This window comes from Drosophila rhopaloa, unplaced genomic scaffold (genome assembly GCF_018152115.1).
Source record: "Drosophila rhopaloa isolate 14029-0021.01 unplaced genomic scaffold, ASM1815211v1 contig_2, whole genome shotgun sequence".
Classification (NCBI taxonomy): Eukaryota; Metazoa; Arthropoda; class Insecta; order Diptera; family Drosophilidae; genus Drosophila; species Drosophila rhopaloa.
In genome coordinates, this window is record NW_025335083.1 from 17890739 (window position 1) to 17907813 (window position 17075).

General features: G+C 38.0%; 1 non-coding gene across 1 annotated transcript; it reads left to right on the top strand.

Moving 5' to 3' along the window:
• Window positions 1-300: 300 nt before the first annotated feature.
• Trnap-agg lies at window positions 301-372 on the top strand. Its single transcript has one exon. It is a non-coding gene; the product is annotated as a tRNA-Pro (tRNA).
• The last annotated feature ends 16703 nt before the right edge of the window (window positions 373-17075 follow it).

Genomic DNA, 17075 nt, shown 5'->3' on the forward strand with positions numbered 1-17075 from the left:
GCATCATATTTCTTTGTTTTGCCATGCTGTCCATGTCGAACAATTTGTTTGGATGTCAACACTCGACCGGCGCCGCCAACCAGCAGCAACAAAAACAAAGGCGATATCAAAAGCAGCCACAGCAGCAGAAAACCAAAACCAAAAACCGAATCAACAACAAACTCAGCAACTTTTTGTTAAAAATAGTATGGCTCTGTGGGGAAAGGGGAGTCGTACGACTCCAATGATTTCTCTTTCGTCTTCTCGCCAAGAGATCTTGAAGCGCGCTGAAGTAGTTGGATTGGCGGCCTCCGTTCAACTGGCTCGTTGGTCTAGGGGTATGATTTCCGCTTAGGGTGCGGGAGGTCCCGGGTTCAAATCCCGGACGAGCCCAAGTCAAAGAAATTTTTTATTTTATTTTATTTGCTTGGTTTATTGTTTAGGGCGGTATTTAGGAACTTTAAAATAAGAACAGCAAAATATTCAAAATAATTTATAGAAACAAAAACAAATATAACTAATAAATGGTTGCTTTGTTTCCGTCGCATAGAGTATATAAAAATTCAATAACACTACAATTACAAAAAAAAAATAAATAATTTTTTAAAGACTCAGCAAATTCAACACAATTTAAATTCAATAAAACCATTTCATTCGATCGATTTATTGCTGCACTTGGGGCCCGCCATTCGAGCTATCAGAAGTTGAGTCATAATTATTAATACGCTGCAATAATCGGGCTATTTAAAGTCGTAAATATAAATTTAGATGGCAAAGCTTATACTGTGGCAAAACTTTTATGGTATCTTGTGACTTTGGGGCTGGCCCCTGTCTGAATTTATGAGCTTGTAGAAATTAAGTCTAATCAGAGGTTGTGATTTGTTTTAAGAAGTTTCAAAGTGCCTTATACTTTTCCTATTGATAAAACATTTAGTGATGTTTGCTAGTTCGAAAAACTTGACAAACAGTTATTATACATTTTTTAGAATTTTAATTTTGGTCTTTTATTCAAAACAAGGTTATTAATAAGAAGGCAATTTTCGCTAGTTTTCATAACTTATCAATAATTCTTCTCGGCAAGTGTATTTGGAGATTCGGCTTGCCGAAACTATTAATCATGAAAATCTTAACTTTTCTTATTTTTATGATTTTGGTCGCCTCGTTATTTATTGGCACCTTAGATCTGACAAGTTGTGTTATAGTTATTGCCCTAAAGTCGTAAAACCAATTTTATTGGCCTAGACGTATATAGAAGAGGTGTTTAAGTGACATGAAAAGCAAGTGTGAAAATTTATGATCAAAATATAGAAACAGAAAATTATATGAATGTTACTAAAGATATAGAAGATATAAAAAAACATTTCTGTTCCTAAGATATATTAATGGAAAAATACTTTGTATTGGAATTTCCTATGTCCCAGAGTAATCAGCATTTTTGCCATAACTTCCGCTAAATCGGGCAATCGCCCATAAACAATATATAAATAGAGGACTGAGATTGCAGGAGGATTATTTGTGGCCCTATACAATGTCGACAGCTGTTCAGTGCTGTGATTTAGTCTGGCAGATTGGTATATTATTGCACTGGCAAGTTGACGTTTAAGATTCGCTGATTTATTTAATGATTTATAAAGTGTCGTTCGAGATTACCCAATGAATAGGTCTTCGGGGTTAGCACTCTCGCACTTTGCCATTAAAAATACTGATTATACCCTCAACCATTCATGGCCATTTATATTATTTGAGAATGTTATAAAATCGTAATAAAAATTAATTCATTGTTTTTCTGTCAGTCAGCGATACGATGCGTGCTAAATTCTAATGTCGGAATTGGAATTCTTAGATTATTTTAAGAAATATAAAAAATGTATAACAAATTTTTGGATTGCTATATCATTTATGGGCTCTTCTCATATATCAACTTAAATTATATAATTTGAATGAAAGAATAAATTAATTTGGGAAAACAAAGACTTTAAGATAAAGTATATTGATCTTATCAAGTTGAATTTTCTACTATCCTGATAAAGTTCCATTATAAAAATTCCGATAGTAACATGTTACCCAACCTGGCCGCATTCCATTCCCAAAGAGTTCGGGGTCTTCCTCTAATAGGTGCTCGGATGTCGGCCATAAATTTAACAACAACAGCAGCTGACTGATGTCAGTGTTGTCGTCGCAGCTAATTAACAGTTTTGTTATAAATTACACCGAAAGTCATTACAATTTTTCGTATTCTCAGTTCGAGGTGCCCGCCTCTTAGGGCGACACACCCATTTGGGGCGTCAATCATGCGTAAAGTGACACAGATGTGACATCCAGCGGGGGCCCACTGTTCGTAAGTGACTAGCGGATACATTTGTATCTTTAAGTTGCCCCCGTGCGTCTGTGTGTGCCCAATGTCAACTGTCAACTCCTTAATAATTTTCCGTAGTCTTATTTCGTTCTTTTTTTTCTGTGAAATTCACGCCCCCGCTGCGAGTCGAAGTCCGAGGTCCCTCCTCTCCGAATATCCCATGCTGTGTTGTGACATTGTTGCTGCTGTTAGCCTGTTTTGTTTTAATATTTATGGCTTCCTCGTGTCATCTTCATAATGTTGCGTTTGACACTTTCCCTCTGGGCCTCCACCAACAACAATCACACATCCCCCCATCACATTCCATATTATCTTACATTATATGGGCGGTTGCTCGGGATCGCCCATCTTTGCATTTCTGTCTCTTTGAGATTTCGTGTTAAATGTTTTTGAAAATGACATTTGTAGCTGAGACAACGACAACTGTCAACGGGCACTCGTTAGGCATTTATTTTGGATTTGTTTTAGGTGGCGTAAACAAGAAGACATAGTAAAGTGGCGGAGATGGAATGGAGCAATAAGCTATGTATAAAATAAAATATTATTTCATTAAGTAAAGTAAAATTTATTTTTATTTAAATTATTTTTTAAACAACACAACCTTAAAGTCTAAATACCTTATCTGCAAAAATAAACCAAACCGCTTTCATTTGGAGCTTACAAAAGTACTACAAAGAACGCAAGCAATAAATTACTGCCGGGAAACAGGGAATAAAATATGATATGAGAATGGAAAAATAAAATATACGTTCATTGGTATCTATAAACAAATATATGTAATGAAAAAAGAATATATTAAATCGCGTTGAGAATTTATGGCCCTGCAAGGCCTTCCAACTGAAGCCGCGGCATAAATACTTCAGCTGTGATTATTATTGCACCCAGCTAGCCACCCAGAGGAATACCCGAACCCAGGTGAAACCAGCGGAAACAACTGGAAAGCGACAAAAACGAAATACCTTGAGCCAAGCCGATTTTGTTGTGGCACACTTCAAAGGCCAACCGCCGATGCGATGTATTTTTCGGGGGAGCTTGGCGCTAATATATTATTGATAGATATATCAGTGATATATGCGACACTGGTCAGTGGCGGGCTTTGCTTACGTTAGATTGTAAATTACCCAAGGCAAAGAAATACCGACTGTCCGGAAGGGTTTGTCCGCTTGGCGTGGGCTGATTTCGTAAAATCAGGTCAACTCACTGGCAGAAAACCGTCAGCGGCAATCGCATTTGCAGATAACTTTTGTATCGGAAATTGTTGCCGACAGATCCGTTAATGAATTTCCTCGATCTCTGTTTACTTGATGATCCGATAATTTTATTTCATTTTCCTTGTATTTAATTATTAATTATTAATGTCAAGTTGTCAGATTAAAGCTTATGTGTTGGGTGAGGGGTATAGTTGGAGTCGACTTGTGAATGCTCTGGCATAGTTTGTCTTGCTTAACCTTTTTAACACATCTAGTTGGTAGTGGAAATCTATAAATAGTACTAACCAATACCTTCACTACAAAAAAAAACTATGTAAATAATAAAATTATATTGAGTAGTTGACAGTTCTGTGAAAATAAACCTTTATATTATTTCTTTTAAGTGCACATCAACCTTTTCTGGGCCAGTAAATATATCCATCCGCATACCCTTTAACACTCAGAAATAAGCTCTACGGTGAAGCCTCAACAGGGCATAAATATTTCAAGCAATGTCAAGATAACCGATAGGCTAAAGCCGGCTGTTAAGTGTGATATAGCCAGAAGTTGCTAAATATGGGCTTGACCTGCTGCTGGCGATGCTTGTTGTGGCTGTTGCTGCTGTCCGATGGCCACATTATTAAGCCAATTCAGCGGCGGCAGATAAATAAATAAAATTTGAAACATTGCCGCAACAATAAAAGGCGACAGTACACGATTTATTAAACGGAGCGGCTGCTGCTGTTGCCTGGGTCCAAATGAAGAGGCAAAACACAACACCGGCAACAGCAACAACAACAACAACAACAGCAACAAAAGCAACAGAAAAGCAAAAGCAAAAGCAGCAGCTGCCACCGTGTTGTTGCTCACATTACTCTTTTTGGCGTGGCCCAGGCTGGCAGGCAGACAGAGGGAAACCGACAGCAGATACAAAGATACAGATACATTCGCTATATAGAAAACACACAATACTTGAGGTTGAGGCCAAAATGACTAATGACCAGCGATTATCAAGCGATAAAAGGCAAAGAGAGCCAGCAGCAACAACAAAGATAATTTATTATTGTTTTAAACATTTGTGTTTTGCGCTCAAACGAGATACATTTGTCTCCTCCATGCCGTTTAGAAACCTTTTCGGCTTTTGTTCATTAAGGCGATGATAAAATAAAATAAGAATAACAACCGAAGAAGGTTCGCCTAACAAACGAATACCCCATCTATATACATTTTTATTCAGAGAGGTCTATCCATATGGACATATGCAAATTTCGCTTTTATTCATGCTGTGGGGCGTAACTTTTTAGCATATGTATTTGGGAGTGATTTTGGCAACTTGTAATTAGCTGCTCCTTTATGGCCCGCTTTTTCTTCATCTTTTTTACTACCTTTCGAGTGTTAAATTTGTGTTGGCTACCAGAATTAGTGGCAGCAAAAGGCAGAAGCCGCGGCAGCTCCACAGAACAGACAACAATAATAAACTTGAAGATTCATGAAAGCGGCAAAAGGAAAATAAACAGTCAACGCAACGTAAATTTTAGACTTTCAGTATTTCATTTCTTTTGTTTCTGCGCTTCCCTAACCAGCCTTTTTCAGACTACTAACAGGCCAAAACTATACAAAAAATAAACGAATTTATGAATATTACTAAATGACACGACCTTTTCTTTCCCTGGACTCAAAATTATTAGTGCTTTTAAAACAGACTCAAGAAGCTTATATTTAATTAAAAAAATATGGTTTTACTTGTATAGTTTTTACATTAAATTTTAAAATGCTGTTCAAAGTTATTTGTATGATAATGTTTCATAAATATTTTTATGCGCTAATAATGTACGGAAAAGTACTTTGCATTAGTGTAAGCTTTAAGTTTTAAATATTTTATACTAAAATAAAATTGTCCATAACTTTGTTGATGTGTTCTACATTTTCAATGATACAGCATACCCCATCTAAAGGGTGGCAACAAAGGGGTAAAATGATCTTAGCCCGATTGTTGTGGCGTTGGTTGCGTTGTAAATGTGAATTGGTCGAAATTAAAAATATATTTATGACTTAAGTGGCAATAAATTATGTTTCTTGTTAAAATTCTATTGTTTCAGCGGCTGTCGGGCTGTAAAGTTTGCTGCTTCTGGCTTTCTTTTTCCCTCTTGGCATTTATTTATTTTTGTTATTTCGTCTAATTTATTCACTTGGTGTTGGCTACATAAATTTGCTCACAACAGTGTGCTTATGACACTATTTATGACTCGGTAATGAAATAGTATTCAGAATTTAATATGTTGTCTTCTAGGGTGTGCTAACTGTACTTTTAAAACATATTCTTTGATTACAATTGTTTCAGCCGATGAACACGATTAAAATCAAGTTCCTCAAAAACCAAATTTCACAGTCTTTATTAGGCTTTGAAGTGTTATTATTTGTTGTCGTTTGTATGCCTAAGTGCCTTGGTGTCTGAGGTCAATCCGGGTGATTTGATGTTTTTACACTTAAAAACACTTTTTTGTTTCCATTTTATGTGCCTATTAATTTAAATGTAATCTTTTCTGCCGAGTTAATCTCAAAATAGATCCGCTTTATAATAAGAATAAATGAAAAACGAATAAGGAAAAATATAATCATTTGTACTATTTTTAAAGTATATTCCACTTCGTCAATGTCAAATAGTGTGATCTCCAGCCCAGAAGATTACTAAGTCAGTTTCTGTTGGCATTTTTTTTGTGGGCGCTCGGAATGAAATTGATTTCATAACGAGACAATTATGTTGGTCTAATCTAAATGGAGAGCAATTAAAATGGAAATTTATGGCCCTAATGTGCCACATACTCAGTGAGTTCAAGAGCCGACTCGGCTGTCATCAGCTTATTATATTTTTTAGAAGTTTACGAGCTCTGCCGGATTCAAGTGATAATTTTTTTAGATGGGCCATTTCAAATTTGTTTGACTAACAATCCAGGCGATTTTCAGTTTAGATTTTAGTTGTTGTTGACAGCAGCTCAAAGTACTTCAGAATCCGTTAAAAATAACTTGTGTCTTCGGCAATGTCTTGATAAACAAAATACTGCAACGTCTGCGGTTGTGTTTTCTTTAATAACATTACTGGCATTAGGCTACTTAGCTTCCGAGGCAAAGATAATAAACAGAATTTGTGTGGAATTTCGAAAAGAAAACGTCGCAGGAAAACGAGATAAAACTTTCAGTTGGGTCTCGTGATTGTCGTGCCGCCTCATTCCAAGGTCTTCCGTTCTCGAATTAGAGGGGATCTGTCTAAATTTAGTAGTCATTCAGTAAATTTAGATAACATATACGACTCTCTAAGAGATTCCAAAAGATTAGGCGGATTTGTTGCGGCTGAAGCCAGATTGGAGCACAAAGGTGGTGGATTGCAGCGTTATATTTCTTTAGCCAAAGTAATCTTGTTTAGAGATCTTGACCATTTTTATCACAATATTATATAGGGCAATTGTCTGTGTTGTTTGTTTTCTAGTCAAACTTTGATATTATCTTATATACATTTATTACGTGATTGTTATTTATTAAAAAATGTCCTGCCCATTTTGTACATATTATCAATCACTGTTTGAGCTGATTTTTTCTTTAACTTACTGAAAACGAAAAAAACAAGTTAAAAGGTATATAAGAAAGCTTTAAAGCTATCCCCATCCCAAATCGTTGGAGCTGTCGAGTATTTAAGCCGCCCACCATTGGGCCAACCATCATGGATCTGTCCGCCACTCTGCCACACTGCCAGTGGCACTCTCCTCTTGGCCATTTAATCACAGTATTAACTCTTTGCTGAGCCGCCTGTCACTCATGTCTCTTCTGTTCGCTTAGTGGTGGTTGTGGGACAGACGTCGATGTTATAAACACTACTGTCTTCCAACTGTCAAGTCGGTCTAAGTTTTTGAGCGCAAAATAAAAGCCGACTTGACAGCTGAACGGTCGACCAACTCATGTTGATGATGATGATTATTATGTATTTTGTATTTTTGCCGTTTCTCGTTTTTACTACCCAATGATTACTTACACTTGGAAAGTATTTACCCTTTTCCACTATAATATATTTTTTTAAAAAGTACAATTGTCTTTTAAATTTTTACACAGAAAAAAATGAATATTTTCTTATAATATCTTCTATAATTTAAACTTTTTTTTATTACAATTTTTTTTATTGATCAGTGCACTTAAATTTATCTTATCATTTAAGTGAAACTAGCACACCCAAAGATATATTTATCAAACATTTTAAATATTTTGAAAATCTTTTCCAAGCTAACAAATGGACATAACTCTTCTATGCCTAAAGAAAGTATAATTAAAAACTAACTTGGCCCTATTTTCTTGCAGTGTTCTGAGACACGGTCGAATCTGGACACAGATACAGACACACACAGTCGCCCATGCACATTCGTTTAGGCTTTTAAACGCTTAGGTCGTCTTATGTTGGACTTAACGCGCTGCCCGATGCCAAAAGCCAACAGTTGGACAGCTGAAGACGCCTCAAAACTCGATGGCGGCGGCGGCGGCGAAACTTGAAATGAATTTGGACGCGCTCCGGATAATGAAAACGAAACGAGGCGCGCGCGCTCCACAAAACGGACAGACCAAAAAACAAAAACAAAAAAGAGAAACACCGAAAAAAGTCAAGTAAAATCCCAACCGACACAAAGAATAAAAACGTCAAAAGTGATTTTGCGCTTTGGTCAGCAGCAGCGACAGCCGCAAAGCGAAATCAAAAAGGGCCGCCGCCGTCAGCACCTCCCCCCTCAACCACCTGCCCCCTCTTCACCACTATAATATGGCCAGTGTCCACTGTTAACTGTTTTGTACGAGCTGATGAGCTTTTGGGCGCTTGGATATTCTGACATTTCATTTTTTGAGTTTGCGTTTTCTGAACTTTTTATTATTGCCCGTTTTTGGTTATTTTGCACGTATTTTTCTCAGTAAGTAATTTTGTCCAAGGAAACTTTTTTTTAAGGGGTTAACTTAAAAACTATTTAATTAAATTGTATTTTTTTGTTATTTAATTTATTACATAATTTTGTACAAGTTTAATTCCTAGGAATATTTTCATAATTAGTCTTCACTTATCCAAACAGTGCTTTAATTTATAAAAATAAAGAATCCTGCCATTTCTGATCTACACTTAATCGATTAAAAGGATAAACGATGGCGGTATATGATTGACTTTTCAAAACTATAAATAATCGATTATTGCACAAAAACAAAATTTCACAGCTGCTAAATTTCAATTAGTTTCCCATGCAACGAATTCGGGTTAAGGCCTGTCATTCCCCACGCACACACAAACTCACGCAAAAGTGCAGGCCTTTTCTTCGCCCTCTTCTTGCCAAATGCGAACTCATAAAAAATTGTATATAAATTATTGATTAAATGACAATGCGATGTCAGAATTTGATTTATGGCCTGGCAGAAAGACACGCAAGCAACTGAAACAGGGAGTGTGAGAGTGGGCAAGACAACACATTGAAAAATTATTAAGCAAACAATAAAAGATGGCCGACGTCCCCCGCCGAACGATTTATGACAGCTAATTATATACGAAAAGGAGTCCCAGAGCTCCAAGAAATGCTTGGCCCAAAGTTTCACAACGTCAGAAACCAAAAACGCAATGAAGATGGGGAGGGTGGGTGGTTCGTAGGTCCCCCTATATAGTCGTTTTTTCTTGTATTAATTTATCATCGGAAAACGGTGAAACAAAAGTGACATCAAGTCACTCATCAATCAAAAATTACGTAATGACCAAAAGAAAAGTAAGAAAAACTTTGCAATAAATTAACGATGAAATGGATCCATTGCCTGCTAGGGTTTCGAATCTCCTTGGGGTTACTTTCAATTAGTGTGTTTAACTTTGTTGACTTATCTTTATGAAAAAGAATATGCTAATTATTGGGTATTAAAAAGGCACTTCAAAAATCAAGCTTTTCACATTAGCTTTGGCATTCGTGAAAACGGAATTCATTAAAGTAATCCCCTCATTATGGAAATTTTTTCTCTGCACCTTGTGGCAATCTTATCGTACTTAAGCATAGGTCTTACCTCAAAGAACTTGTTGAATTCAATGTGTTCTTGGGGCTTACAGACAAGATCAATGGTACTAATGGAATATTTCTAGTTTAAAACGTTCCTATATGAATTCAAAGTAAATCCCTCTTACATCCTTTAAGAACCCAAACCGATTGCAGTTTTTGTTATCAAGTTTTTGACGTTATCTTAAATGGGGTTCTTTACGCCTCACCATATACTAAATCCTTTGATAGCTTGGTACAAATAACCTTACCTTACTTAATTAAAGTCTACGTAAACTTTATAGATGTAACTGGGGTTTGTCTTTTAGTACTTCTGACATAAATGTTAGTAACTTATTTGGGAATAAAAATGGAAGATTTTTTTCCTACTTGGGTTACACCACCCCTGATATTTACTATTATAGTAATCAGCTCTTGTGATTTACGATGTGTGGGACAAACAACTCAAAACTCTGAAGTGTTAGCCATATATAAAAAGTGAAATAGATTTACAGCGGACATCATCTGTCACACTGTGCTGTTCGCGAGGTGTAAATACCAGGGATTATGCTGCTACGAATGCTACTGGGCTCTGGGCAAATAGGAATCAGAGGCAGTCACTTGGATAACCACTTTCGTAACCCTTTTTCCCGATCTTTTGGTGGAACAACTGTGCTAATATTTGCCAAACATTCAACGCTATCCGGGCGGTATATATGATATGAGTAAGTTGGGTCGCGTTAAGAATTCCTTATATTCGTCTCTGCCTCGACAGTGTTTATCAAGTGTAACACGCTGGGTCGCTATTTGTTTTCCAACACTCGGTGTCTGGGCAAAGTTGATTACAAATCCCGCTTTATGGCAAACAGTTTAAGCTGTGTCCCCCTTGACTCTTAACACACAATAACTGAAAGAGATTTACAGTCGTTTGCGCCTCGCTCTATCTCGGTGTACCCGTAATTTCCAGTTACCAGATTTCACTTTTATTTGTGTATTTTATTTAATTTTTTGTTGGCTTGCTCAAATAAATGGAAATAAATCTGCACGTCGGAATGGTGGCATGGAGTTGATTTACACCGTATAATGCGCATTTTCTCGTGTTTAACAGACTTTATGTCTGTTTTTAAGTCCGGGGTTCGTGAGTTCTGGGCTCGGGTGTTGTCGCGCTATAAAATATATTAAACAAACTGATTTATTGCATTTTGATAACCTCTCAGTGGGTCGGGCCACTGCTGTCTCCGATCCATATTCGTCGTCTAGGAGCTGTCGTCGGTCCTCAGATCCCGCGAAATGTTCGAGCGAACGCAACTGTGCAAAATGTCAAGCAGCACCAGATGAAGAAGAACGCGTTTTATAATTGCCTTGGTTATTTATGAGTTGCTCTTAGTATATATGTACACTTACAGATTTATAGACTTATATTACGGGAGAGTGTGTCTTTAATGATTTTGTTTACAAACGAATTGGGCCTTTGTTTTGCGGTTTTGGTTTATTTCATTTCATAAATCATTGCTAAGGCGCCAAAAATTAATTACACAAATAAACAAATTTTAATTGATTTCACAACAGGTTGAGCTGTATAAATATTCATTTACTTTATTTTCTTATTCATACTGCTAGGTTTGATTTAATAAGAATAATTTACAATTTTCCCTTGGACACGTTATCTTTTTTAAGCCACAAATTAAACTGTATATCTTAAATGAATAGTTTCATTTTAACTGGGACACATCGCTGTCAACTGTTTTTTCTCTCTTGTCTAAAGATTAGCTTTTTGACGTTTTTGTGTCAAAATATTTGCGCATACAAATTCTGCGACTAGAAGATTGAGGTAGAGGGTGACTTAAGTGATACGTAATCCAAGCACTCAACATTTGACGCAATCTGCAAAGTTTGTTCACGTGTGACAAGGTTAATTTTATTCATAAACGAACTGATAATGCCCGAATCTAGTGTGTACTTATGGAATAGTATTCGTGATTGAAATGACAGACATATGGATTGACAGTTAAACAGTTGGAGGGGCACATTTCTGAAGGATAGAACTATATTTAGAATACATCTTAGGAAATAAAGGAAAATGTAATATATTACTTAATAATATTTAATAATAGTTGGGAAATAAATTGGGGCACATTTCTTCTTTCGTAGAGGTTTGAACAGGGTACTATAATTTTTGTCAAAAGTTTGTAAAGTTATAAATTCTATACTATGTGAGTTCGGGTAGGATAAACTAGTCTTGACTAAAATCCAACAACCTAAATTGAAACTAAAACCTTTTAGTCTTGAAATTTCTTGGCTAATAGTCATTAAGTCATTTACATATCTGCCAACAAAATGTCAGCCATAAAATATAAACTAAAGCAACTGTGTGAAGAGCAGAGCCCGGCAAAAGCCGGGAAGATAAATGAAGGCGCAGCTGCTGCGGCTACATCAACGCTAATTGCTCTGTGCATCTTACAGATACTCGGCGAGCTGAAAACGGAAAGGAGCGGAGATACACGGGGCGCGAAGACTTGGAGATATATACGAAATCATAATTCATATTTCTCCTTTTTGTTGTCGCTTTTCGGGCTGTTGTCGTGTCTTTGGCAGACTTGTGATCCGTGTGACAGGGACGGATAGCAAAAAAACAGCGAGCGACAGCAGAAATGTCAAAATGCATTAACATTTAATTGAGGCTAATTTAAGGCGAAATATTTCGCTTGGCATATATGAAAATTTATGCGTCTCATTTCGGTCAGATCTGCTCACGGCTCTTCGTCAGTTCTTTCGCTTTCATTCGCCTTCTTCAGTGCTTTTCCTTTTTATATTTTTTGTATCTTGTGCCCGTCTGACAGAGCCGGATATGTTTGAGAAATGAGTGCATTTTGTAAAAATGTCACATTACATTTAATTTATGCACGCCAACGCTGAAAACCACTTTGGTATCTGTATCGTTTGTGTGCCCTTTTGCAGCTCCTTGCACTGGAAGTGTGGCATGAAATTGTTTTGATGGCGATGATGATATTGCTTGTTTACTTTCCATTTTAATGTTTTGTCTGCGAAATTGTTTTACATTCAGGCGGAAAGGAATTCTTTTGCTTGCTTTACTTGCTACTCAAATTAAGGGGTACATCGAATTGTTTTACTGGGTATTTAGATGGCTTACAAAATGTATTTGAGGTTCATTTAACTGGACTATGCCTTTTCAAAATTTCAAAATGTGGCATATATGTAAATCTCAACCTTAAGCCAACCAATAGATAAAAACCATATACATTGTAAATTCCGAATGGGAAATTAATCCCAATCTTACAACTTCAGCTATCAATCATTCAGGCGGCTGAAGAACGTCCTCAACAAACTTTTCCCCGCCCAGTGACAAAATTTGACAGGCAAGTTGGCAGGAGGTCGTCTGTGCCCTGTAAGTGAATGTGGACTTGGGTCCTGACTCCGCACTTCGGACTTCAGACTTCGGACCACCAGCTGCCAGGATCGAGCTGCGGCTGTCAAGCTTTTTAAACCCAAAACGTTGTGGACGAATTGATTTTGCTCCTCTCAGCAGGACTCTTAGCCAACTGACACAGGCAGGCGGTCCGTTCGGCAGGGATGATAATACAGGCATTTTAAAGCCAAATCTGGCTATTTTACAGATGATTTTATAAAAAAATTTTTAGGTGTAGTCATGGGATGCCAAAACAAAATACTTTAGAGGGTACATTTTATGTTGATATCATTTTTTTGAAGATGTTTTCAAAATAGAACAGGGCTTTATTATTTATACATAATTTTTGTTATGAAAGGATTATAAATGAAGTATTTTTAGTTTCTGTAAAACCTACATTAACGATCTAATCTTAGTATTTAATTTTTTTTAACTCAAAATAGCGAAAATAAGAAAATATCTGTTCAAGTTAAGGGCAGAATTTTGTTAATCAGCTAAATTTTAAAATGAGAACTCGGGGTAAAACCTATAAATTTATTTTTATTCCGCTTTAATGGCTTGTGCGATGTCTTAAATGCAAATAATTAATTTATATATATTTGAAAGGAATTTTTTTAGCCATAAGTAAATGTAATTTTTAGGTGAGTTTATACAGCTGGCACCACTGGCAACGAGGGCAGACAAAGCATCAACCACCTTGGACTTGTCACTGATAGCAGCTGGAAATGGAAAGAAGTGGAGCTGGGAGAAGTGGCTACGCCCAGCAGCTAAACAAAGTTTGAATTGACTTTGTTAACTCGACTGGTGGGCTCAAGTGCTGGATACATACGTAGATACTCGTACTTACGCTCGTGCATGCCGCCTCTATGAGGCATGCTGTGAAATCTGCAAATTGCCGTGTCATTATTTGTTAGCATCAAGCCGAAACTCAGCCGGGATGATGTCGACGCCCTTTGGCCAACCTTAACCCGAAGACTTCGCACACACTCTGTGCTCGGCGTCAAAAAGTGTAATTGGCAGCCCGCCCGACAGCGGACAGTCAGCCGGTCGATTCCTGTGGATCCGGCCCTGGAATCGGATTCGGAATTGGAATCGGAATCGGGGTGTAACCCACTGTCGGCTTACACACTCAAGTCAAGCGTCTGACCGACGAACCCAAGCCCAAAACTCATACCCAAACTCATACCAAAACCCATACCAAAACCCAAGTCCGGACCCGGCTCTCTCTGAACTCAAGCGAGCTGGAACCGGCAGACAGTTGGTAACTGTCAGTGGGCATGTTCGACTTGACAGCATAATATTACAAATCCCTGCCGAAAGCAGACAGTAACGATGACAGGACGGCCGGCAAACGCAACGGGACAAAAGGCAAAAAGGACAACCGCAGAGCAGCCAGGAGAGACGGCCAAATATCCTATGAAGAGGCATATTTTATTCCTCAGGTAAAATGTCAGACTAGGGGAAATCATTTTACCCCAAAATTGTTTGCGGTTAGCCAAAGAATGGGCAGCAATTGCCCTTTCGGGGGAAAATTGAGCTGGCCAGGTCAGGGGTCTGGGCCTTGAATAAAATCACTGGGAAATTGGCCCGATTATATTCCATATGACGGTTTAATCAATCAAAAATTGATTTAGCTTTGATGGCTTCAGAGCAAATAGTACTTTCAAGGACTGTATTTTATACACAATTTTGCTTTGGAAGATCATAAATATATATGAAAAAAGAGTTTGACAAATGAAACTTAACCAATTAAGATCTTGCTTAAATTATTTTTAAAAAATTGGCAAATCCATCTGGCATATTTAGGTGTTATAATAAAACGCCAAACAAATTTTAAGTGAATCGTGTTGTTACACAAACAAGTTTTTTATGTTCATCTTTTTTAACGAAATACCTAACTTCAAGCTACCAACTGATCAGCCAATCAATTAACAAACAGATGGAGATTTACCCCATCGCCAACATTCATTTCCCCAATACTCGGCCGGTAATCAATTAATGTTGTGTAGGGGAAATCACATAAATTTGCGTAACATTAAACGGATCGCGTCGTCGGCTTGAAACGGACGCATTCGATATGGTCACATTTCACAAATTTTACGAGGAGCCTTTCAAGTTGATAGAAACATTTACGAGGCACTCTGGCCGTGGCCAAGTCTCCAGACTTGGTCTGGTTCGCTTGGTAGCAATTGGTAAACAAGTTTATGGCCAGTCTGCATCCCCAACTCCAGTTTCTCTCTTGATTCGCCGACATGGCTATAAATTTATTGCACTTCCTTTTGCATATAATTTTCAAATTAAGTGTTGCTTCATGTAAATTGATACATTTACTGAATGTATTTTCCTAGCTCTTGGCTGATAGTACCAACGACTAGTTGGCTGTCGGGCTTTTAAGATTTTAAGCGGACGAGGTTGGGCCATAAAACGTTGTTTTCCAATGATTAATGTGGTTCTTAATATTTTCTATGGCTGCGATGTCTGGAAAGCAGAAAATTTAGGTGCAATAAATTGCTTAAACGGTATATGATCAAAGTCGTTTTTATTTGAGTTTTTAAGACTTCATTAAAAAATGAAGCATGAACCATATACACGTTCAGAAGTATAACTGAATTTTAGTGCTTAGCATTAAAAAGCCAACAGGAGCCTTTGTATCATTACAGATGTTTTTATTCTTTTAGTCAGAAGTTTGCTCAGTTTGACTATTTATTTGGTGCTTATTATAATGAATATAATATTGTATATCATATTTGTTATTTCAAAAAATGTAGAACACTTATTCAATAGGCTACCCTAAAAATTTGGTAATATTTTAATAATACTACCTAAGCTAATATCGAAATTAATAAAGCCTTATTTTACCATCCTGAAATTTAGACCTATGTCCTTTAATAATTGCCTAACTGTGCTCTTCTAACCTTTTTCATTTTCAGTCCTTGACGGTTTACTTCGACCATTTCTTGGCCACTTGGGCGCTCCTTTGCGTTCCTTTCGTTCAGCTGACAGTCACTTCCTGTCAGCGCTGAGCCCCTCGACCCCCCCTCTCGACAACGCCCTGGCAGCTCATTAGCATGTGTGCGTGGCCGGTCCTCCCCTCTCCCCCCCTCGCTCCCATGGCCTGTCATTAATTTCGCCAGCTCTCCCGGCTGCCGTCTTCATCTCTCCTTGGGGCGTTTACAACTTAGCCAACTTGCACTGTAACGCTTTGTATTGTTCACGCAAAATTTATTTCCGCTACGTCATGAACATCCTGCTGTCGTCGTTGTAGTTGTAGTTGTCCTCATCAACATCCTTGTTGTATTTGTTGTTAATTTACGTAATAAATACGCTTGAAAATGTTGCACGCACATGCAAAATGAATTACGTTGCTGGGGAGCAGCAGGCAGCAGCAGCAACATAAGCAACAGCAGCAGCAGCAACATCAACTTAACTGTCACTTGTCACAGGGACGATTCAGGGGCCTCCCTCTGGATGTCCTGGCAGTGCTGTCGTCTCTCACATGTCAACGGGCGTCGCTTTGCTTGGCATTTTTGTGATGTGAAATGAAGCAACGAGGTGACAGCAGCAGCAGCAGCAGCAGTAGCAGCAACAACAGCAGCAGCAGAAGGGGAGTTGCTGCTCCTTGCAGCGGCAGCATAAAATGAATTACTCGCGTGAACAACAAAAACTGTCAGAAGGCTGTCAGCTGTGTGGGCGACACGTGGGTGGGGCCCATGTCGCATTTGCAATCGCCCAGTGTTGCTGTTGCTGGTGTGCGAGGTGTCAGCGCATCGCATTTGAAATCCTCGCACACTGAAAAACAGTTGACAGTCAGCAGTCAGAGCAGCGACAAAGTATTGCTCCCGACAGTCAACGCCAGCGGCAAACAGCGACGGCAACAGCAACAGCAACACCAACTGTTACGGCAGCAACATCGGCGACCCAGCAGCAACATGTTGCCATCGTTCGTGTCCATGGCCATGCATATGAAATGCGAGTGTGCGAAATCTTTTGTGGGTCCATGGCCCATGATTATCTTACCTCAAATTGCTTGTAGCAATCATGGAAAAAGCAACGTTGCGGTTGTCAAGCACTCGGGGTTCTCCCTCTTAGGGTTTTTT